This window comes from Triturus cristatus, chromosome 3_1, assembly GCF_964204655.1.
Source record: "Triturus cristatus chromosome 3_1, aTriCri1.1, whole genome shotgun sequence".
Taxonomy (NCBI): Eukaryota; Metazoa; Chordata; class Amphibia; order Caudata; family Salamandridae; genus Triturus; species Triturus cristatus.
In genome coordinates, this window is record NC_140583.1 from 102,653,095 (window position 1) to 102,678,533 (window position 25,439).

Consider the following 25,439-nt stretch of genomic DNA (forward strand, 5'->3'; position numbering starts at 1 on the left):
ACAAGCAGAGAGCCGAGGCGGACAAAAACCAGCCTCCCTGGTTATTCTCCTTTCAAGGGTGAATGCCACGGCTGTGCTGTTTTGGGGGATTTTGCCTGGAGTGGCAGTCCAGGAAAATTTGGATAACCAGATGCCTAATCCGCTGCTTTATGGGATTTTAGGAACATCTGGTTTTAACAGGGTTTGGCGGTACGCCTGTTTGTAAGGACCCCCCACACATGGCTATATGACTGTGACTCACAGCAAAGAAAGGGCACCAAACTCCAATTACAAGCAATTTCATTTTTAGGTCTGCTTGACAGGGCGGCTGTCTAAGGACCTACGGTTACTATTATTTTAAAGTATATATTCAGGCCTTTGGCTCCAACCGGAGTATTTACTCTCACCTAATGCTAGCACCTATTTGGTGTATCATTCCGCCTTGCAGAAACTGCTTCCATGGGATTGCATGAGGAACTATTTTTCATCTGAAAAGTACATTGAGTCATCACAGTGATTGTCACATGCAATTCGTTATCTCACATATGCGCTCTATAAAGAAAACAATACTTCTTCCCTACTTTTTTCCCAACGGGGCAAAGCCAATAGTATTGGCCTCAACATGCTAAACCGCATTAGTGGATGCATCAAGTGCACATAGCATGTGTGTATGCCTCTGCACGCATTACCACATTAAAGACAGGCCTGTACCTTTGCCAATCTTTGTAAATTTGAGTGGCTTTCCAACCACGACGTCTAATGCCCAACTAAACCCTGCAGTGGCATAAAGCCACACCGAGGTGGCCGTCCGAGGATTCCTACGATTCCACCGGAGCACAGCTGGTGTATGCATTAGCCTCAGCACAGAACAGCAACAAACCCATGCCACATCGCTGCTAAGCAAATGGACCACAAATACGGTGCCAATTGATGTAAAGGAGGAAGGTTGGTAGAGAGGTCACAAAGCGCAGTACGGACACATGAAAGGACGTAATTTGAAATTCTCAGCACAACAGTCTAGGCAAGAGCAACTCCCAGTTTAAATTAAGGTCCTATTCATCAATCCAGATGGGCGAATTTATGGCATGACACTAAAATGAAGACAGAAATTGATTGTCAGGTTGCAAAATCATGGGCTGTTAAGAGCATTGGGCTGATCAAGGACCTATATGACACCAATGATGACCCACATCCTTTTTCAACCTTAGCGAGACGGTACTCCCCTTCCAATATATATTTTTATAGTTTTCTTATTATTAAGCTGAAACTGTCAAAACGTACTCTCACCAAGCATTCGTCCCTACCGTTAGACCTTGCAAGATGGCAACATTCACAGCGCATATTGCCTCTAAAATCAACAAATTCTTATCAGAACCACACAGAACACAACCGTCAACACTATACTAAATGGGATAAACATTCTAATGCTGACGTTATTAAACACATTACTGATTGTCAATGGCAAAACATCAGTAAAGTTGTGCTATGTAACAAAATCGCCCCCTCTCTTATACAATCCCATTTTTTTACAATGAATTTACTTCACTGGCCCCAGCTAGACTTCACAAACTAAACTTGGAAGAAACAGACAAATGCTGGAACTGCAACCAAGAGGCTGGTTTTTACCAGCACATGCTCTTTGAATCTCCACTCCTGGAACCATGTTGGCGCTAGATACTGGGTAAGCTTCAGATATCTTTGGCATTCCCATAACCCTAAACCTTCCTAAGATCGCTTTCACCCCGGAGCCTTAGTGAACACTTTGAATCTTAACGGCAATGATATGGCTTTGTCAGAGCTGCTTCTATCTATTGCAGTGAAAATTATCCTTTCCGAATGGAAATCATTTAACCACCTCTCTCATCATACCTGGTGGGCATGGGTCTCATGTCTCGGAGGGGCACACTCCGTGCAGTCTAAAATGCAACCCGCCTCGGGATTTCCAGTGCAGTTCTACGCTCTTTAGATAGATCCATAGAATAGTACACAAATGAAGCATGATGCTCCCTCACTTACACTCCTGTGTCTGACTAGTCCAATTTCTGGTTTCTCGATCGGCTCACTCATCCCTCCCCATCCCTCTCCATACTCTCCTCTCCTCAGTTCAGGCTCCCAGTTATCTTTTAATTGCTCTCATTGTAATCTAGGCGATACTTCTAGGTGATATACATATTCCACAATATACGCTCCACAGGGTTGGAATGCTCTGGTAGTACAACCCTTTTTATATCTGCCTCCACTCATTATTCCACGATGTTAGATTCCATCCATGGATGCATCCTATAAGTGGTCCTGAGCTATTAGTGGTCTCACAGCTATTTCTTATATTTTATTGTACCACTAAAGTTGTGGATGTAGGAAATCTCAGACCACCTACATGGAAATTGTATATCCTCTATTTGAAATGATTGTATTGAAAGCATACCTTCAGCTTGTATCACAATATCATCTGATTGTATGTTTTCTTATTCAATAAAATACTTTCAACACAAAACAAATCCATCATAGGACGCTATGGGCCTGATACGCACACAAAGAGGGTGCAACTCGCAAAGACTGTTCATAAATTGTGCATTGACTTTTTGCCACCTGACTCTCATTTTGTAATTCAACCTCTGTACAAACATGTCATATCATACAATCTTTTGTTGCAGGTGACTGCAACGAATGGTTATTAATTAGGTAGGTCGCTTTTTGGTATCCCCTGCGATTGGCTACAAACAAAGCGCTAGCGGCATGCAAGGAACTGCAGGTCATCATCACTGTGTCTCCATCCACAATGGGATTTTTTTTAGAGCAGCTCATATTTAAATAAAGGATCTAGGGAATTGTCCCTTTATAGGTCGAGCCTAGAGCAGCGCGCATGTGCCGCTCTATGGGGAGGCTTCTTGTAAGCACTCCAAACTTCCCAGAGACTTCTCCGTGTGGGACTGCCAACTCCCACACATTTCATTGGCCTTTGCGTGTGGCTTTCAATAAAGAAAGCACGCAATTGGTCAAAGACGTGTGCATGTCCCGCCTTTTCTGTAAACGTTCACTCCCTTTGCGTTTGGGTCTCGGGAGCGAGCAACGGCGTGCAGGGTGCCAGCTGCATTCCTGGATCATGTTACTAATTAACACAGCGCGGTCACTTTCACTTTCGCTGCCGCGCTTGTTAATTGGTAACATGATTGTGCTTGTTGTTTACGTTCTTTCTTTGTTTACGGTCGTACTTTTAAGTTCTTTAGATCCATCAGGGTTGGTTGCCAGTTCGATAATGCTGCCCCACGAATGCCGAATGTATGTCTGCCTGGCATTCATGTAGCGTCCAGCGTGACGTGATTCACGACATCATATGTTTAAGCACCTGATGCTATAAAGGACTTAGAGTATTTAACCGAACAAAGACAACACAGAGTTTAAACTGAGTTCACTGCAGAAAATGCAACACAGCACGGATACTTTGGTATTGCAATCAATTGAGAGGCAGGTACATGTGGGATTAAAGTAGGATTGAAGATTTGTATCTGGATAATGGTGGAATTCAAACAAATGGTTTTAGTGGCACTACAGCACAAAGTGATGCTTACTTACCAATGCTGGGCAGTGCCAAGTCTGAAAAATGATATTTTGTCTATCCGGCTTTTTCGGTGTGATTTGTAGGAACAGAGTCCCACTATAACCTGTGCACTGTAGTGAGCGCACTGTAGGTTTAAAAACAGCTCACGCTCAGAGCTGTTGATTGGCAATCCTATATTTTATTGCTTGAGTTACTTCTCTATATTGTATCTAAGACTGGGCTGAGATTGACGTCAGAGCGCCTTCTTCCTTACTCGGTGCTACGCAGCACTGTGACTGATTCAAAGCGGTATACTGTTGGCCACTGCCTTATGCGATTTGTCTGGCTCAATTAAAGTGCTGCAACTTTCAACAATCTACCTGTATTCAAGCGCTTCGCTGCTCGAGCTCTAACACCCTTTGATGGTTTGTGCGAATGTAACATGTGGATTACTGGGGTCTGGATAGCGCTCAGAGTGTTGCTTGAAGGCGCTGCTACATTTAGGAGAGACAACTGAAAACCCGCCAGACACATTGATTTATGTGAACTGCACAGAGTTGTCTTCTAAATGACAGGCGCTAGGGCAGTCCGGGTGTAAGGCGCTAGAGTTACCGACCTCATCAAAGTTCGAGTCAGTGAAGCCGAACGCTCCAGGTCACACGCTGATCTCTGCAGCAGGGGCCCAACCCCGCTCATCTGCCTCACCTGACATTTACTGCAGCTTAAATGTATGAAGCGAGGTAGCTTATATCGCAACAACAGGGTCATCAAATGAAACCTCACAGTATTATAATGTAAATATAATCGTGTGTCCCTCTTATAGAACAATACAATGGCTCCTAAGGGGTTAAAAAGCTTTGGTACTGGAGACACGTCTTACAATGATGAGCTTGCACATAAACGGAGCGGGCTGTGGCAAAGATGTAGGTGATCAGTCTGTCTGGTGTTGGGGAGCCCCTCTCATGTGGCACGGAGGAGCCATCTGCCTTCTCTCTGACACTCCCTCTCTAGTCAGAAGACCCGGATGCGCCTTGCCTCAGCGCCCGCCTCGGCCACCTTAAATCCTGTTTACCGGGATCACACTGATTACCTTGGCTGCCTTTGTTGTTGTGCTGGTCTGCATCCAGTACTACTGCTACCGCGTGCATGCTCACACGCGCACAAAAACCCCCTCCCTGTGCCACAGAAGGAATGCACGGTTAAGAGTGTGTGGGCATGCCAGTGGGGGGTATTGTACTGTATGGCTAAACACTTATAAGGTCCAAAAGTCCGAGACCTATTGGCTATGCCAATGCTTGTTTTGTTATGGAACACATGTGGACCAGGGAGTGGCAAGAGAAAATTAAATGAATAATTAATTTTTCCTCGAATTCGTCCCTCGAAATTCCACCTTAGACGGCCCCACTGCCCCACCGCAGTTACCTGCACGGACCGCGGGTGTCCGAGCTCCACCAAGGGAAGCAGTCCATTGGGGACAGCAGATTCCTCTTTGTGAATGGACCACCCCCTCTTTTGAGGGGTCAGTAATTTATCAATGGTTTGTGACACCAAATGTGGTCACAAACTATTGATACATGTTAGTGCTGTTTGACAATTCGGTTTGTGTGTCCCTTCGGAATTGCACTTTGGAAAGAGTCAACAAACCTCAAAATGGGTATTGAAGATTACAAAATGTCATTTTGCTGTCACATATCAGGTGATTTGGCAAATCGCTAGGTTTGCGATCACATGGACATTTCGTACCAGAATCCTGTGGCCTATGAGAGGTGAAATCCTTCTTAAGGAACAACAGAGTGGCCTCATGCCCCATAGAGATTCTACTTGTCTAACCCCACCAGTACCTCCCCCCTCAGCCACCCTCTCCCCCAAACCTTACCTACACCTGATTCTGCATCTTCTTATTGACATATTTTTTGCTTTTTGATTGTATTTTATATTTAAGATTAGGGAACTCCCTTATGTCTTTTGTATGCTTTTTATTAATATATAATTGTATGTTTCTAGTCCAACATTTATTTATTCAGCAATGTATTTTTGTTGTGAAGCGGGAGCCCCCTTGAGAGTGGCAGAGGTAGATTTAAAATACTATATTATGGTATTATGTTTTGTATCTGCAAACTAGTGGTAAGTACTGATTCATCAAACAAAGGAATACGTGTCTTTAATTTTCTCTGCATTCTAGATAAAGCATTAACTAAGTGCTTGTTCTTGTTTCCTGTCGACTTTTGGCTTTCCTAATGTTTATGAATGTCTTTTGTAAACTGTACAAAGGTACAACTTTTTGTGTGTATGTGCACGTTGTGCAAGAGCAGGATGCTGCCATTCACATAAAGTTAAGCCAATGGCTTTAAATGTTGTATGCTGCGGTGGACGGAACAAAAATGTAAATTACACACTAACAGACCAATGAATGAAGAGAGTTGTCTGAAAGCTCCCATCACTTTATTAAAATGAAAAGGCCTTGGCTATTGTCAGACCTAAAAATACTGACATTCCTCTGTTAACGTGCAATACCACTTTCCAGATTATGAATGCCCTGGATGGTTGGACGCTATTTATTGCACTTAATAACATCTGGGTTTGAGATTTATTGGGTGTGATAAATTACACCTGAACAGAGTTTTGGGCAATAACTTGGATTTAGGCTCTTACTATACATGTCATGATCCATTCAGTACTCTTTTCCATCTTAAATACCAGCAAGTTTGACCTGCCAACATTTAACAAAGAGTACAGACTTCTTCTCACTGGATAATTGTGTAGTAAGACCTTGACTCCGGTTACAGGCCTGCACTCTCCCCGCAGCTCCTGCTCTCTGTCGCTGCCTGCAGAGCCCCCGGCCCTGGGTGTTCGAGGCTGCTACCTCCAAGGTTTTCTTTTCGTGATTTTGTGCAAAGTTTTATCACTTGCTACTTGCCCTGTGCCCGCTAATTTCCAGCTTCTGTTTTCTTTTGTGCCCGCTAAATTCCAGCTTCTGTTTTCCCTTTGTGCCCGCTAATTTCCAGCTTCTGTTTTCTTTTGTGCCCGCTAAATTCCAGCTTCTGTTTTCCCTTTGTGCCCGCTAATTTCCAGCTTCTGTTTTCTTTTGTGCCCGCTAAATTCCAGCTTCTGTTTTCCTTTTGTGCCCGCTAATTTCCAGCTTCTGTTTTCCTTTTTGTGCCCGCTAAACTTCCAGCTTCTGTTTTCATTTTTGTGCCCGCTAAACTTCCAGCTTCTGTTTTCATTTTGTTCATTCCGTGTCAATTTCACGGATTCCTTCCCCCTCTGTGCCTGCCCCCTCGCACTTTCCCCGTTCCCGCCACTGCTGCCCTGGCCCCGCCCCTCTACCCACGCCCATTCTCCCACCTCCCAGCTGAGCCTCTCTCCCCTCCCCTATATAATGCAGACCGCTGCCCGTCTGTGCCCGTCCGTACCTGGACCGCGCCCAGTGCCAGAACCCCTGGCCCTGGCAAGAGCCACAACACCCGACGACACTACGACGCTGGCTTCCTCCACGGACTCAACACCGGCCGATTATCAAACTGCTTCCAGGCCAGCCCGACACTCACCCATGGACCCTTCACCTGCCGTGACTGCAGCTTCATTAGCCGCCGAACACCTGCACGCCCCACTACACCCGTCAGAGCATCCACCTCAGATGCATAATACTCAACACCCGCTCGGTCCACAAGCACGCCATCGAACTCTGGGACCTACTCGACTCGGCCTCCCCGGATGTCGCCTTCCTAACAGAGACCTGGATGATCCCTCCTCGGCATCCGACATCGCCATAGCCATCCCAGATGGATACAAGATCACCAGAAGGGACCGCACTAACAAACCAGGGGGAGGAATCGCCATCGTCTACAGAAATACCCTCAGCGTCTCGACCTGCACGACAGACACCTCCAGCACCGCGGAACACCTGCACTTCCAGATCCACACCGACCCCAACACCACTCTCAGAGGAACACTCGTCTACAGACCCCGGGCCACAGTTCATCGATGCCATCTCCGACTTTGTCAGCACACACGCACTTGCGTCCACAGACTACATCCTCCTTGGTGACCTGAATTTCCACCTCGAGAACGCCAACGACAGCAACTTCGCCGCTCTGCTCGATAACCTCGCCAACCTCGGACTCAAACAGCTCGTCACAACCCCTACCCACACCGCTGGTCACACGCTTGACCCCATCCTCTCAGCCAGCAACCACGTCAGCTTCAGCCACACCACAAAACACTACTGGACCGACCACTGCTGAGTCCACTTCACCTTCAAGAAACGTGCCACGCACCGCCACCCGCTACGGATCCCCTACCGCAGCTGGAACAATGTCACAGAAGACCAGTTCATCACCACCCTCACTCGTGACCCACCGACACCGACACAGCCGCCAGCAACCTCAGGCAATGGATTGAAGACTGCGCCAACACTCTCACCCCAATCAAAAAACCCTCAAACAGACGCACCGACAGAAAGGCCAGCTGGTTCACCACCCACCTACAGGGAACCAAGAGGACTTGCCGAAGCCTCGAGAAAAAGTGGTGCCACGAAAGACACCGGAAAACCAAACAGCCCTAAAGAACGCCATCCGCAAACACCACCAACTCATCCAAGCCACAAAAAGGTCCTCATTCAAGGAACGCATCAAAAACAACACACACCAGCAAAGAGCTCTTCAACATCGTTAGGAGCTCTCCAACCCCAGCTCAAACTCGAACGACATCCTGCCGTCGCAAGACCTATGTGACTCCCTAGCCACCTTTTTTCACCGCAAGATCACAGACATCCACGACAGCTTCAACACCCAGACTTTCCCTACAGCCGCCAACACTGCAGAACCACCACCCCCCAGCCTCACCATTCACCTGCTCTCCTGGACCCACATCAACGACGACGATACCATTAAAACCATGAACACCATCCACTTCGGTTCACCAACAGACCCTGCCCTCACCACATCTTCAACAAAGCAAACCGCATCATCGCTCAACAACTTCGAAAGATCATCCACAGCTCCTTCGAGACCGCCATCTTCCCGGAAAGCTGGAAGCACGCCGAAATCAACGCCCTACTCAAGAAACCCACAGCAGACCCAAAGGACCTCAAGAACTTCCGGCCCATCTCCCTTCTTCCGATCTCGGCGAAAGCCATCGAAAGATCGTCAACAGGCAACTGACCCACTTCCTTGAGGAGAACAACATCCTGGACCCGTCCCAATCCGGATTCCGCAGCAATCACAGCACTGAAACCACCTTCATCGCTGCCACAGATGACATCAGGACCCTATTGGACAACGGAGAAACTGCGGCCCTCATCCTCCTGGACCACTCGGCCGTATTCAACACCGTCTGCCACCACATCCTACGCACATGCCTACACAACGCAGGAATACGCGACAAAGCCCTGGACTGGATCACCTCCTTCCTCACCGACAGAAGAGACTCCGCCTCCCACCTTTCCATTCTAAAGCCAACAAGATCATCTGCGGCATGCCCCAAGGATCATCCCTCAGCCCTACCCTCTTCAACATCTACATGGCACCGCTCGCTAACATCGTCCGCTCATACACCCTCACCATCGTCTCCTATGCCGACGACACACAACTGATCCTCTCACTCACCAAAAACCCTGCTACCGCCAAATCCAACCTCCAAGAAGGAATGAAGGCCGTCGCCAGCTGGATACAGACCAGCCGCCTGACACATAACCCGGACAAGACAGAAGTCCTCATCCTCGGATCCACCCCCTCAGCCTGGGACGACTCCTGGTGGCCAGCCGCCCTCGGAGCCACACCCACACCCACCGACCACGCTCGCAACTGGGGGAACATCCTGGACTCATCGCTCTCAATGACCCAGCAAGTCAACGGCGTCTCCTCCTCCTGCTTCAACACCCTTCGCATGGTCTGCAAGATCTACAGATGGATCCCCACCAAAACCAGAAGGACGGTCACACAGGCCCTCATCAGCAGCAGGCTGGACTACGGCAACGCCCTCTACGCAGGAACCACGGCCAAACTCCAGAAGAGACTCCAACGCATACAGAACGCCTCCACAAGCCTCATTCTCGACATACCCTGCCACACCCACATCACTGCCCACCTGAAGGACCTGCACTTGCTCCCACTCAAGAAGAGGATCACCTTCAAGCTCCTCACCCACGCCCACAAAGCACTCCACAACACCGGACCAGCCTACCTGAACAAGCGGCAGCACCCTCGCCGACCTCACCCTCACTGCCGTCTCACGCATCCACTGGAACTCCATCGGCGGCAGATCTTTCTCCTACCTCGTGGCCAAGACTTGGAACACCCACCCCACACAGCTGGGACAGACCCAGGACCTGCTGACCTTCAGGAGACTTCTTAAGGCCTGGCTGTTCGAGCAGTAGCTGCACCCTCACCCCCGCTCAGAGCCTTGAGACCCTCACGGGTGATTAGTGCACTCTTCAAATAAGTGATTGATTGATTGATAAATCTCCGCACACCTTGAAAATGTGACCCCTGCACAGATAGGGATTTTTGCAGGGGTCGGGAATCTCCATCCCCCTGGCCCTCCCTGTTGCCCTCGCGGTCTCCTCTCCTCTAAATGTACTCATGCTTTAACTCTCTTCTGTTTGACATTCCCCATCCCCAGTTGTTTTAACTTTTAAGCCTCTCTCTGAACTGTTCCTCTTTTCCCCGTACATTTTATTTGCCCCTGAATCTCAGTACTAAAATGATTCCCAGGGTTGCATGATAGCATCACAACAGAATTCACTTGCATTAGTTACTTTGTTGTCATTTAACTTCTCTACTTAAAAAAATATATATTTTTAGAACATCTGAGTTTTGTATTTGTTTTATGTTATTTCTAAGTTGCTAAGGAATGAGCTGAGGTATTGACTCCTTGGGGACCGCACTGAGCATTCTTTGTGCATCACATAGTGTTATAATTAACATTACTATTTTTACAGAAAGCAAGTCTGCCCAGGAGGTGTTAGGACACCTTACAGAGAACAAGGAGAGAGTGGAGTCTTTCAACAAGGAGCCAGCAAAAACAATGCATGCATCAAACACTAAGTACAGAAGTAGACAACAACTAGAGATTAGACAATAACAAATGTGGAGGTTCAATGACGGGTGGAAGCCGTATTACAAGGGCCATAGGCTATAATGAACTTGTACTATGGTAGGAAGGATATCTGTCACATTTGTGACAGAGTAATCCACCTGCCAAACACAAATTCAGACCCTCTGTCTGCAGTCAACCTCACATCTGTATACCTTGTTTGCCACTGGCCCTCGGAGCCGTCAAGTCTAGTAGCAGCCCTGAGTCCGCCTGGGTCCTTGAGGTATCTCAGTTCCATGCTGCCATTTAAAGTCACCACCCCCACCGCCTCCTCCACTGACTTCCCGCAGCTTGCTTCCCTAGGATAGAGAACTTTATGACTGGTTGGCAAGTTTAGTTCTAGTGAAGCCAGACGTGATTAATATTACATCGATGTTTCACAGATCTAAACAAGGTGACACTCATCTTTCTCAGGCCCAAACAATGCTATGTCAGACTTTCTCCAGACCTGCACCGTCTTCCTCAAAGCAGAACAATAGCTCCGTAATCTGTAGGGGGTGGGAGCACACTGCTTCACCTCCCAGCACAGTTCACCTCTTTGCATGATGGTAAATGCAGTTCACTTTGAATGTTCTCTTGCAATTTTGCTGAAGTGTTTCACCAAAGTAGGTGCAGGTTAGTGCTGTGAATCTCTATAGCTCAATAGCACAGTTATCTATTTCCATAGCCAAAGTATTGTAAATTAATCTTCCTGAGATCTGGAAAAAGTTTTATCTTTCTCCTGATCCGAAGATTACTCTATTAAGCTGCATCCAGATCCAAAGATTGTGGTCGCAGATGTTCTCCAGACTTGAAGATTATTACAGTATGTTTCTACCAGAACTGAGTATTGCTTTCTTCAGACCTTAAGATTATTATATTATGTTTCTTCTATAACTGAATATTGCTGAATCATGCTTTCTTCAGACCTGAAGATTGTTACATTATGTTTCTTCTATAACTGAATATTGCTGAATCATGCTTTCTTCAGACCTGAAGATTGTTATGTTATGTTTCTTCTATAACTGAATATTGCTGAATCATGCTTTCTTCAGACCTGAAGATTGTTATATTATGTTTCTTCTATAACTGAATATTGCTGAATCATGCTTTCTTCAGACCTGAAGATTGTTACATTATGCTTATTTCAGAACTGAATATTGCTGGACATGATTTCTTCAAACCTGAAGATTACAATGTCAAGCTTTCTCGTACCAGAAATATTGTATATTAGTCTTTATCCAGACCCGGATAACCTTAAATGAATCTTCTCCCACACCCGAACCATGCTATATCAAGCTGACTCGAGACATAAAGATTGCTTTATCAAGATTTCCCTAGACCGAAGCATTGTTATGCAAAGCTTCCTCCTGCCTTTGACCATGCTACAATGGTCACCTGCACACCTAATCCACGCAGTGTTTAAGTTACTCAAGAACCGAACAATGCAATGTTTTATTTTCTCCACACCTGATCAAGGCTAGATTCAGCTTCCTCCATACATTATCAATACTATATCAGGCTTTACCCAGACTAGTCCAGTGCTATAGTAGGCTTCCTCCTGTTTCCAACATCCCTCCAACATACTTCTTCCAGACCTGATCAATGCTATCTTAGCTTCCTCAACTCATCAACAACTCAATTCTAAGTTTCTTACAGACGTGATCAATGTCATCTTAAGCTTTCATCAACAACGCAATGCTAAGTTTCTTCCAGACCTGATCAAGGTTATGTTAAGCTTCCTCAAGTCATCAACAACGCAATGCTAATGTTCTTCTAGACCTAGTCAAGATTATGTTAAGCTACCTCAAGTCATCAACAACGCAATGCTAAGTTTCTTCCAGACTTGATCAAGGTTATGTTAAGCTTCCTCAAGTCATCAACAACGCAATGCTAAGGTTCTTCTAGACCTAGTCAAGATTATGTTAAGCTACCTCAAGTCATCATAAACGCAATGCTAAGTTTCTTACAGACCTGATCACGGTTATGTTAAGCGTCCTCAAAGTCATCAACAACACAATGCTAAGTTTCTTCCAGAGCTGATCAGAGTTATGTTAAGCTTCCTCAAGTCATCAACAATGCAATGCTAAGGTTCTTCCAGACCTAGTCAAAGTTATGTTAAGCTACCTCAAGTCATCAAAAACGCAATGCTAAGTTTCTTCCAGACCTGATCAAGGTTATGTTAAGCTTCCTCAAGTCATCAACAATGCAATGCTAAGGTTCTTCCAGACCTAGTCAAGGTTATGTTAAGCTTCCTCAAGTCATCAACAACGCAATGCTGAGGTTCTTCCAGACCTGGTCAAGGTTATGTTAAGCTTCCTCAAGTCATCAACAACGTAATGCTAAGTTTCTTCCAGACCTGATCAATGTCATCTCAAGCTTCCTCAAGTCATCAACAACGCAATGCTGAGTTTTTCCAGATCAGGGTTATGTTATGCTTCCTCCAGACAAGATGGGTGCACTATTAACCTCTCTCCAGACCCATATTATGTCATATTAAGGATTCAGAGCTGTAGGTCTCCCTGGGCAGACTAGAGAAAGATATGATCAATGTTTGTGATTGTCCCTCTATTCCCAACCAAATCACCAGTGGACAAAGGAGGAAAACCGAGGGAAGGCTGGGTATCCGGTACTCTTTGGGAAGCAGAACAGTGGAACAGAAGGATTTTACTGGGTGGGAAGATGGTTCGGGATTTAAAAGTCAAATGTTGTACAACATGTATCAATGGTTATGTTCTACAAGTTTCGATTGTCAGAAATAATCTTAAAAGTTAATTCAGGGCAATAATAGATGTATATGTAAATAAGAGATTTTTTAGGTCGTGTTAACTCTGGATTAGACTGGCCTTAGGTGCTAACAATTTTTTCATTTAAAGAAAAATGAGGAGCAGTGAAGTAAACTAGTTGTCTAGGATCACACAATTCAGCCCAGCTTGGAAACCAGGATTGTAATTCAGATCTATCAATCACATAGTCTGCAATTCAGCAATAGGATTTATCTCCTATGCCTCTAGTTTTACATGAAAGGAGCTCTTTTTGTATAGTTCCACAACAAAGAGCTAAACTTGTAAATTACAACCAATGAAATTGACTTACCATGTTTCTTGATAACATAAGAGATCAATTGTCGCTATATGAGAAATATTTCTAGTATTTTTCTAGAAACAAGCTGTCAGACGATCACAAAATGAGAAAGAACGCAGAATGAATAACTGCGAAGTGAGTAAAAAGCAATGGAGCAAACTACACATTTTAAAAATGCATGGTCATTGCTCAGAAGCAGAACACCGAATTTGTAATTATCACTGGCCTTCCCTGACTTAATCAAAAGTGTTAGAGAAAAGGCCCTGAACCTCAATAAGCCAACACAATAGATTTTAAAAGAGAGTAAAGTGACATTTTGGGCCTGATTTCCATGTCTGTCGGAGTTGCCCCCGACTGACACTGTTTCGGGGTGTGAACTGCCCGACCATAGGTCGGTGGTTACGCACCTCATTATGATGCTATGGTAGATCATGCTGCGGGTGGATACCACCCACAACACAAGCTCCGATTGAGTTTGTGAAAATCCCTGCACCATGTGACAGGCACATCACGGTGCCTGCCACACGATGCAGGGATTTAATAGTGCCCTCCTGTACCACGGCGGGAGGGGGCGTGCTAGGGGACCCCAAAGTGACTTTCCAACAGCCTTTCCATGTCAGAAAAACTGACCAGGAAAGGCTGTCGGAAACCAACATCATAATCCTGATGGTGTAACCGATGTCCTTAATGGATTATGAGGACATTACGACTGGCCGACGGGCTCCTTAAACTCGTCAGAACCCAGTCAATATCACGGCCAGTTTAAACTACGACAGCCGTCATTTTAACACGGCGTTTGGAGTTTAAACGTACAGGGGCCGATTACGATGCAGCACGGAAAGGCTCCGACCTATGGTCAAAGCCTTTCCGGGCAGAATCTCGGTATACTTTCCTACTGCCGCATTACAATGCTGGCGGTCGGAATCTAAACTGGCCGGTCATTCAAGGAGCCCATCGGCCAGTAGGAAGCCGGTCCGTAATCCCAAAGGACGGTCTTTCCATCCTTGAGATCAGGGCCGGACTGACTACCGGGCGTTTTGGAATGCTGCTGGGCTGGGGGCTGATTGCGTTGATGGGGACCTGCGTGTACAGAACAAAATTTGTTTTGCTTTAATTATTTCGAAGTACACGCAGGTGTCCATGAACAAAATCAGCCCCCACCGCAGTGAAATCTCCCCCCTGCTCGGCAGAATTCCAAAACGCCCGGTAGTCAGTCCGGCCCTGCTTGAGATTACGATGCATGGTTTCTGGCAGGGTTTCCATGCTTGCCTTTCCGACATGGAAACTTTTGGAAAGCGTGTTTTGTGTGCACGGCCTCCGGTTTGAGGCTGAGGGGGCCTGCCATGGGGTGCAGGGATTAACACCACTTCCCATTTACCTATAGGAGCATGTACTACGGCCGGTTTACAGCCATAATACATGCTCCCAAAGGGAAATGTCGGAATGCGACTGAACAGTGTCGCATCCTAACCAGGAGGTCAGGACCGCCGACCGGAGATCGGTCGGTCCCAGTTCTGCGACAGTGTCGGACGGCGTCCACCCAAAATCATAATAGGCCTCACAATGTCGGTCGGAAAGCCTTCGACCAGCAGTTGGAGGCATTCCGACCAATATTGTAATCGGGTGCAGCGTGTCATGGAACTACCTCTCTTTACTACCTGCTAATGAGGCTTATCTGTGATCTGAATACTTACTTCACTTTTTTCACCTTAATTTCTACAGTTTCAGTGGAAAGTGATGCACGCGTTTACATTCTATTTGTGCAGACACGATGCTATGGTGGCTCTTCGACAAGAAGGACAACTGTGGTGCAAAGAAAATAGTTACCCTTTCTCCATATACCAATACTGTCATCCAAGACGTTTACCAGATCTGAGCAATTCTAAATTAATCTTTTTCAGGTCCCTAAACTTATTACTGTATGCATTAATTTATTTATTATTTATTTTGACGTTTTGTGTAGTGCTTCGCGTCACCAGGGCACTTCAAAGCGCTGTAACATAAGAAAAACATAATAATAAATGTGCAAAGTGAACAAGAGGTCACTTCAGCAGAATGTTAGATCAGGTGACCCTAGATCTAACATTCTTCGATAGCTCTTCTGTGGCCTGGGATTTCTTGACTGGTGACTAAGGGGCATATCAACAACAACCGGCGATAATTATCGCTCAGCGCTCTTAGCGTGAGGATAATTATCGCCGGCTAGCGTGAATTTTTATCGCTGAGATAGCGTGCTATTAGCAACGCTTATCTCAATAGCGATAAAAATCTACACGCTAACAGGCTAACGTGTGATTATCGCTGGAAACCCAGCGATAATCTCACGTTACCTTGTTGATAGGGACAGGCAAACTTAGCCATGATATCCTCCTTCCATAGGATATCATGGCTAAGTCTGAAAATTAGCAGACTTAAAAAAGCAGCGTTAACCGCGGTTAGCGCTGCTTTTTTTGTCTCTAACAGGGTTAGCGACATTCTTGTTAATAGGAGAAATGTCGCTTAGCGACATTTCTCCTATTATTTTACTCTGGGACGCCCCCTTTGCATCTCATTAGAGATGCAAGGGGAAGCGTAGAGTGAAAGGGTGCTAACATGCAAATTTGCGTGTTAGCACCCTGTTGTTGATAGGGCGCTAGTTTTATCTCTGCTTTTTTGGCTTTTAAAGCCAAAAAAGCAGAGATAAAGCCCTTGTTGATATGCCCCTTAGTTTAATGTTCACTAGTTCTCTGAACTGCAGGTTACCAGCTTCCATTCGGAGATGGATTTCAAAGCGTGGACCGAAGTATCATCCACCATGGTTGAGTAGTTTAATGAAGCTTTGCTTGATCAGATGGAATAATACACCGTATAATTTCTACCTAGATATCGGTGCAAGACAGTGTTTAAGGGCGCAAACTCCAGACTTATTGGTTCTGTTGTCTATATATAAGGCCACTGAAACTATGCGATTGTGCGGCACGGCGTTTTTCGCCTACTTATAGATTTGTGCATTTGACACATAATACACTATCTGCCGTAATTAGCAGATTTTAACCAAAAAATGTTTTTACCACAAACGGTCCAAACGTTGCCTAAAATGCGATGAAAGGTGTTGCTGCGCAGTGGTAGGCTCTTGGCAAAGCTGGGCTGCACACCTTCCTGTTGCTTATTACTATATTTGGATGTTAAACTGGTAATAATGAGGTGCAACCAAGGCCCACAGAGAGTTACCAAGTTGAAAAATGATTAAATAAAGAAGTAATAATTTTACAAAATGCCCTATATTATGCCGCATAATTGCCTTTTCTTGCCGCATAATTTACTCAACCCTGCCGCATAGTTTGGCCCTGTCCTGCCGCATGATTCCAGTGGCCCTGTCTATAGGGCGCTGTCTGCTGCTCCCCGCTGATCACTCCCTCGCCCACAGCCAGGCCTCGCGCAGACGCCTGGCCAAACAGGTGGTGTCTGGATCATGGCGAGGAGGGTATCAGAGAGGCCAGCAGAGGCCAAGGGGACTTCCCAGTGACGCTGGGCTTCGCAGCTGGGCGGATCAGCAGTAACAGTAAACCTTAGGCCGGAGCCACGCCGTATCAGGTGGCATGGATCCATATGTGTCAGAACATAATCCTGCCTCGTTGTCACGTGATTCATGTGACCCGCTCTCTGTTTTGCTGCAGTTGCCATGGGAACATTTACAGCTTTTGCAGCTGACACAAACCTGGCACCTTCGTTGGCAATCGCAGCGCGGAAGCCGAGCAAGGAATGGGTACGGACGGAGTCTGAGTCCCTTTCGCAGCGTGGGACCCACGCACTGCAGTCTGTGTGTGAGTGTGCGGGGGGAGAGGGGGGAGGGGTTACCAGACCCCCGGCGATTTTCATTCTTATTCAGCAACTTTTAGCAGCAGTAAGTGAGCGATCAATATAGCGCAAAGTGCTCGGACTCCCGAGGGTTTCCTGGTACGATGTGAAACATGATTGGATCCTGTTTATTGATTTGCATTCTGGTACTTGTAGTTTTTTTTCATTTTACCTTTAGAGATGTCAAAAGGGAAAGAAATGGCCACCGTGGATGAGCCACTCCAACCTGCCACGGAATGACCTCAGCTCTCTGACGTCAGGCAATTATTATTATTGTTAATAGCATTAATAACGGTAGTAGTACTAGTCATAATAATGATAACTCCAACAACAACAATATTAATAAGAATGAACATCGTCTCACCTCCCAGTGTAGTTTGAGTGCCTCACGCGCGCGCCTAAGCTCGCAGCCGCCCCCGATGCTCTCACTTCCTTTCTAACTACTCACGTCTGGCGATCTTACATGGTCCTGATGTTGGGCTGGAGCTAGCGCAGATCTGTGGCAGAGCACAGGTGATGGCGAGCTGCTTGTGCTGCTGAGCGCCCAGGGCTGAGCTCTCATCTTCTAGTCATTGACAGCCGGCCCAGTCTGGAAATCGTGTTACTGCTGAGCTGCCCTGAGCTGGTAACTAGTCTCCTAGTCAGCGATAGCCGGCCCAGTCTGAGTTTACGTGTTGCTGCTGAGTTGCCCTTGGGCTGGTCACTAGTCTCCTAGTCAGCGATAGCCGGCCTAGTCTGGGTTTACGTGTTGCTGCTGAGTTGCCCTTGGGCTGGTCACTAGTCTCCTAGTCACTAATAGCAGGCCCAGTCTGGGTTTACGTGTTGCTGCTGAGCTGCCCCTGGGCTGGTCACTAGTCTCCTAGTCAGCGATAGCCGGCCCAGTCTGGGTTTACGTGTTACTGCTGAGCTGCCCTTGGGCTGGTCACTAGTCTCCTAGTCAGCGATAGCCGGCCCAGTCTGGGTTTACGTGTTACTGCTGAGCTGCCCTTGGGCTGGTCACTAGTCTCCTAGTCAGCGATAGCCGGCCCAGTCTGGGTTTATCATCATCATCATCAAATATCTTTATTTCGGTCGTTGAGACCATAAAAGAGTGCATCATAATACAATAAAGACGATACAGTATAAAAGACATTACACAATTGTGATAAAGATATTAACTCAATAAAACATCATTACTTGATATGGTTTTAAGAAGACGTATACGTGTAAACCACATAGACGTTAAAAATTTGGCAACCACAAAGGCAATTGGGGGCGAGATGTCAGACTTCAGTATTCTAAAAGCGGGGGAATATTGTTTAAAACCCATGTTTCTGAGTAGTGGACAAAGCCAATACTTCCTTGCTCTGCTGTAGACCGGGCAAAAGAGCAAGACATGCAAGTCTGTCTCCTGTGACTGCTTGCAAAAGGGGCATAGAGCTGTGTGTGCTGAGTGTGGCCAAAGTGCAGTATATGCCCTCAGGGGGAGAGTATTATAGCGCCATTGCATATAAAGCTTTCTTGTGAGTGTGGGACCCATATCGTTGTAAGTTGACTCTAGGTGGTAGAAGTCTTTAAGAGCCAGGAAGTGGGCAGTGTGGGAGCCCTCCCTCGCATTCCTTATAGCATCTTGTAAATGATGCTCACGAAAAGCCTTCGTGATAAGTTTGCGTGAATCCCTGGGACATGCAGCCTCAGGATCATGCCACAAGTCGAGTCTACCCAGTGTCTCACAAGTATGCTTTATGTAACTTAGCCATGGTATTTGTGTGTTGTTACGAAGGCGCCGAATCTCTTGCAGCTCTGCTCTATATTTAGAAAGTTCTGGGGAAGACCATATTTTACACCATAGAGTTAGGGGTTTTAAGCCCAGCTCCTCTGAAAGCGGTCTTAAGCCCAGATCTAATCTAAGTGGCAAAAGAGGTGTACTGGCAGGTAAAGCTGTCAGCTGCCTTAGAAAAGTATTCTCCGTTACCTGGAGCTTCTGTGAAGACGTGTGTCCCTAAATTTCTGCACCATAGGTAATGGCCCCCCGGGCCTGGACCTTATATATTTGTATGCGTGGGCCTAGGGGCCTGTATGTGAGGCCTTTTGTCAGCCTGGCAATACCTCCCATCAGCTGGGTCAGTTTCATATTTGCCCTTAGTTTGTGTGACTCCCAGGTCTTGCGATCATTAATAACTATACCCAGATATTCAAAAGTAAAGACCCTCTCCAACCTAGAGGACCCTATACTGGGGGGCGCACGTGTGGTCGGGGGGGGGGTTGAAGATCATAAATTTGGTTTTAGCGGCATTGATCTCCAACCCACGTTCCTCGCAAAAACCTACAAAGCCATCCAAAACCCGTTGGAGTCCCATAGGGGATTTGGAAAGCAGCAGGGTATCGTCCGCAAACATAATTGCAGGAACCCTGCTGCCGTCCAACTTGGGGGCATCAATATCATTCAGGGTGCAAAGATGATCTACGACCCCGTTGACGAAAAGGCAGAAAAGAGTCGAGGCGAGGACACATCCCTGCCTGACCCCCCTATCGACAGGGAAAGCATCGGACAGTGTACCTTCCCTTCCACATCTTACTTTGGCATAGTTCCCCTGATGCAGCCTTCTCAAAATTGAGAGAATGTCCACGGGGACCCCCATCTTCATTAACACCGACCATAACTTATCTCTGGGCACCAGATCGAAGGCGGCACGGAGGTCCACAAAGACTGTATAAAGACTGCCGCCCTCAATCAGCACCGTCTTCCAGTGTAAAAGATTTAAACGGAAGATTTGGTCGGTGGTGGAAATACCTTGTTGAAATCCCGCTTGATAGGGACTCATAATCGCCATTTCTTCGATCCAATCCTGGAGGCGATTTAAGATGAGCCTGCCAAAAATCTTCTGCGGTACATCTATTAGGCTAATGGGTCTATAATTGGCTGGGAGCAGAGGCGAACCCTTTTTAAAAATTGGGACAATCTCCGCCCCCAGCCAAGTATCCGGAATAGCCATGCCCGCTAAGATGGCATTGTAGAGGGTCACGAGATAGGGGGTCCAAACGTCTGGCTCCTGCTTAAACAAGTCGCCCGGGAGTCCATCCAAGCCAGGTGCCTTTCCTGTGGCAAGACCAGTCAGAGCGGCTCGTACCTCCTTGAGAGTGAATGGTTCGCCAGTCTCGAGGGGGCAGTGGGGATAGTTAGAAATTTCCCCACCATCCTCAGGTAGTTTATAAAGAGACTGGAAATGGTCCTGCCATACCTTAGCTGAGATATTAGGTTCTGAGGCAGGTGTCAATTCCTCGGAGCCCGTGTTGACACAGCGCCAAAATTTGCGCGAGTCTGCACGGGCCAGGAAATTAGTAAGTTTAATCCATTTGTCATGTTCCCATTCACTTTTGGCGTTTGAGGTCGTGGACTTGTAAACACTACGTCTGGCCCTGATGTCCACGGCACCCCTTCCTTCCTTTATTGCACCCAGAAGGTCGGCATTTGCCTTACGGCAAGCGCCGTTGTACCAGAATGGACCGGAAGTTTTTCTATTGGTCCTAGTTATTGGTTTCATTAAACATTCAGAAACTATTTTAAGGAGGTCGGCATGTAGCTGTCCCAAATCGGAATGGATAACCTCGCTGGTATCTTTCTCTGCTAGCACCTGAAGTTTCTCGAATAGAGGCAGTGCTTGAGCATATAAATTGTGTATCTTTTCCGGATAAGAAGATATGTGCTCCCACTTTATTCTGCGTCTATTAGTCTCAAGTACCCGACATTCCTCAGTTTCACCCATTTGATTTCCCGTGACTGGGGAGCCGGGGTGACTATAGTTTAGTTTGAGGGCATTATGATCGCTATCATTCCTAATTGTGACCCAAAAGTCTTTGACAAGGGGCCAAGACGACGCAGGAACCAAGACATAGTCCAGTCTGGACTCGCTGCCCGTTCTATTAAAAGTACATCTTGCCATAGTATCAGACTTAGACCTGCCATTACAGGCACGAAGGCCGTATTTCAGCGAAAGGGTATTAATTTGCAGGACCAGGGGGGACCATGTCTTTGGAGCCGGAGCCTGAGTGGGAGGTATTTGCCAAAGGAGATCCTCCTCCGTGGCCATACCTTCCATAAAGCCAGGGAGGGTCTCGTAGTGGCAGTTGAAATCCCCTCCTATAAGATATGCGGTGCCCTCTGGTATGTCATTTAGAACCAGAGCGAGCTCCGTTATAGTGGAAGACTCCTGAGTGATATTAGTTGGCCGTGAATAAATGTTGATCAGCAACAGGCTAGCGGCATTTGGCCACTCCAACAGCACAGCAAGAATATCTGCTGAATTAGTGGGAAATACATCCGCCCTACAGCCTAAATCGGAGGCCACCCATATTGTGAGGCCGCCTGAGGGGCGCCCTCTACCCCCCCACGTTGCGTGCTTGGAAAAGGTTGCAAACCCCTTGTAAGCAATGTTTTCTCTAGCCCACGTCTCTTGTAAGAGACAAATGTCTTTCTGCTCAATAAAAGAACACCAAGACAGGTTATTAAGTTTGTTGGAAAGGCCCGCAATATTCCAAGATAGAATTTCAAGGGGGGAGGAAGTTGGTGCCGCAGAGGGTATACTTGGGGATAGAACCACTTCTGACTTCGACCTCCGGGGGGAGGTTGGGCCGTAGTCAATTCCCTGAGTAGCCCTCAGAGGTGGGGTACTCCGAAGTGGAAGATCCACCTCAGCACTACCCTCTTCAGTAGCTTTAGTGTGAGGAGGATGTTCCTTCTCCTTAGGAGATACTGGTTGTCTATTCTTGATTATATTCAAAGCGCCACCGCCCACAGACACCCACGGTCAATCCACCATATCTAAAATAGAGAAACGATTATGGGTGGGGACTTGGTCGTGTCTAGGGCACCCTGTCAACCAGCGTTCCCTATCCACCAGAGGAGCCCTTGTCCTATTTCTCCTAGGTACTAGGTCCCATCCATCTTCAACATGTGCAGTTGTTGTGGGAGGATAAAAGAAGGAAAGTGGAAGGGATTGAATAAGAGATCCCGAAGTTGGATACGGCCAGCTACATATATGAGAAACTGATCGGGGATCCCTAAAATTAATCAATACACAGTCACCCATAATAGTTTTTTTGGTGTTACCCAGCCACGGGAGTCTCCTAACCATGAGAACCTCGCTGTTGATTCCCTCGGGTAAAGGTATGTTTTTGGAGAGCCAGTGGATGACTTTGTTTTTCAAGGCCACCACTGGTTCGCTGGTAGATGGTTTTAGTTCCGGGATACCCGTTAGGATGACTGTATATGGGGCTGACTCAGGCGGTAAATTAACTGGTCTGTGTCCACTATCATGTTCCTGCACCCGTGGTGAAGAAGGAAGTGGAGTGTTACGGAGGCTGGGAATAATATTCCGTGAGGGGATCATAGGCCCAGGTTTTGGAGAAGGAATCAGTCTGGGCAGATGTAAATGGGGAAGCTGTTGTAGACCGGAGCTGTCCCTAGATGGTGGTGTATCTGCGGTCTTTGTGGATGCTTTGGTTGATTTAAGTGTGTCCCCTAACTGAGCCATTCCATGATGAAGATTTTTTATAGATGATTCCAATTTTGCAAGACGGTCTATTAGGGGGGTTAGCAATTCGCTCATGAGAGATTTTATATCAGCAAATGAGAAGCCCTCCTCCCGTGTAGCAGTTTTTGGACTCACAGGTCTATTAGTCTGAGTTGGGGGTGCAACCACTCCCCTTCGTCCCACTATCGGAGAGTTTGTTATTCCCCTAGGAGCATGCTTCAAATTCTTCGGCCTACGCCCCCCTACAGTTTGAGCCCTTCCCTTCCTCTTGGGTAATGCTCCCTCACAGTTCCCCTGGGTGGGATGTAATATAGGGGTAGTACTAATGTTCGTGGATGTCTCAGGGGCTGTATCTGGTTTGCTTGTAGTGGGGGCAGTGGAAAGACTTGGGGGCGGGAGGGATAGTGTAATAAAATCAATTGGGGTGGAAATATCACAGTCTATGATAGATGAAGTTGTGTTGGTTGGGTTCAGTGATGTCGAGGATCCAAGCAGTCCAGGCAGTCCCCCCGTAGCAGGATCAACATGTTCTGGCAGTTGTGGCGGGGAGGTAACATGTTTGAGGGGGCCTAAGGACGATCTTCTGATCCAATCTATTTCTAGGGAAATGCGCTTCTCTAGGGTAGTTATGTCATCGATCAATAGGGAACCCGCCTTTGCAAAGTATAAGTCCAAAGTACCTGTGGGCTTGGCAGCAGCCTGGGTTGTTTTACTCCGAGTTTCTCTCGCAGACGCCATTAATACAGTAGCGGTAAGGGCGTAAGAGAGTGGGCCCTGTCCCTGCCTCTCCTGTCCTCGAACGGCCTCCAACGGCCCGCTCTTTGCCCGGTCTTCGCTCCGGGCGCGTCCCGCTGGCGCGAAGGGGCGGGACTCTCATGCTGCTCAAGCGTTGGAAAAGAGGGGAGGGCGGGGCCGGGAAGAGGACACAGGTGTGCTGGTTCAAGGCAGCAGCGAGCACCCTGGTCCTCGCAGTCCCGGAGTAGCGATAGTACACAGCGTCCTCCCCAGTGCAGCGTCCTTCGAGATCAGCAGTCCCAAACAGGGAGATTGACCGGCTTCCAAGAGTCCTGCAGCCAAATGCAGCGAGCGGCTCCCGCGAAGCGGGGGCCGCGAGAGGTAAAGAGCTTGGTGGGGGCGGGGCCGGGAAGAGGACACAGGTGTGCTGGTTCAAGGCAGCAGCGAGCACCCTGGTCCTCGCAGTCCCGGAGTAGCGATAGTACACAGCGTCCTCCCCAGTGCAGCGTCCTTCGAGATCAGCAGTCCCAAACAGGGAGATTGACCGGCTTCCAAGAGTCCTGCAGCCAAATGCAGCGAGGGTTTACGTGTTGCTGCTGAGCTGCCCCATGGCTTGTAACTAGTCTCCTATTCAGAGATAGCAGGCCCAGTCTGGTTTACAAGTTACTGCTGAGCTGCCCCTGGGCTGGTCACCAGTCTCCTATTCAGAGATAGCAGGCCCAGTCTGGGTTTACAAGTTATTGCTGAGCTGCCCCTAGGCTGGTCCCTAGGCTGCTAGTTAGTGATAGCAGGCAGCCCTGGATTATCGGCTGCTGAGCTGCTCCTGGGCTGGTTACTAGTCTCCAATAATTGACAGCAGGCCAGGTCCCGGATTACAAGTTGCTGCTGAGCTGCCCCTAGGCTGGGGACTTGTCTCCTAATCAGCGATAGCAGGCCCAGTCCAGGTTTACAAGTTACTGCTGGGCAGCCGCTGGGCCGGTCACTAGTCTCCTAGTCAGTGATAGCAGGCCCAGTCCAGGTTTACAAGTTACTGCTGAGCTGCCCCTGAGCTGGTCACTAGTCTCCTAGTCAGCGATAGCAGGCCCAGTGTGGGTTTACGTATTGCTGCTGAGCTGCCCCTGGGCTGGTCACTAGTCTCCTAGTCAGCGATAGCAGGCCCAGTCCAGGTTTACAAGTTACTGCTGAGCTGCCCCTGAGCTGGTCACTAGTCTCCTAGTCAGCGATAGCAGGCCCAGTGTGGGTTTACGTGTTGCTGCTGAGCTGCCCCTGGGCTTGTAACCAGTCTCCTAGTCAGATATAGCAGGCCCAGTCCAGGTTTACAAGTTACTGCTGGGCAGCCGCTGGGCCGGTCACTAGTCTCCTAGTCAGCGATAGCCGGCCCAGTGTGGGTTTACGTATTGCTGCTGAGCTGCCCCTGGGCTTGTAACCATACTCCTAGTCAGATATAGCAGGCCCAGTCCAGGTTTACAAGTTACTGCTGGGCAGCCGCTGGGCCAGTCACTAGTCTCCTAGTCAGCAATAGCAGGCCCAGTCTGAGTTTACGTGTTGCTGCTAAGCTGCCCCTGAGCTGGTCACCAGTCTCCTAGTCAGTGCTAGCCAGCCCAGGCCAGGTTTACAAGTTACTGCTGGGCAGCCGCTGGGCCGGTCACTAGTCTCCTAGTCAGCGATAGCCGGCCCAG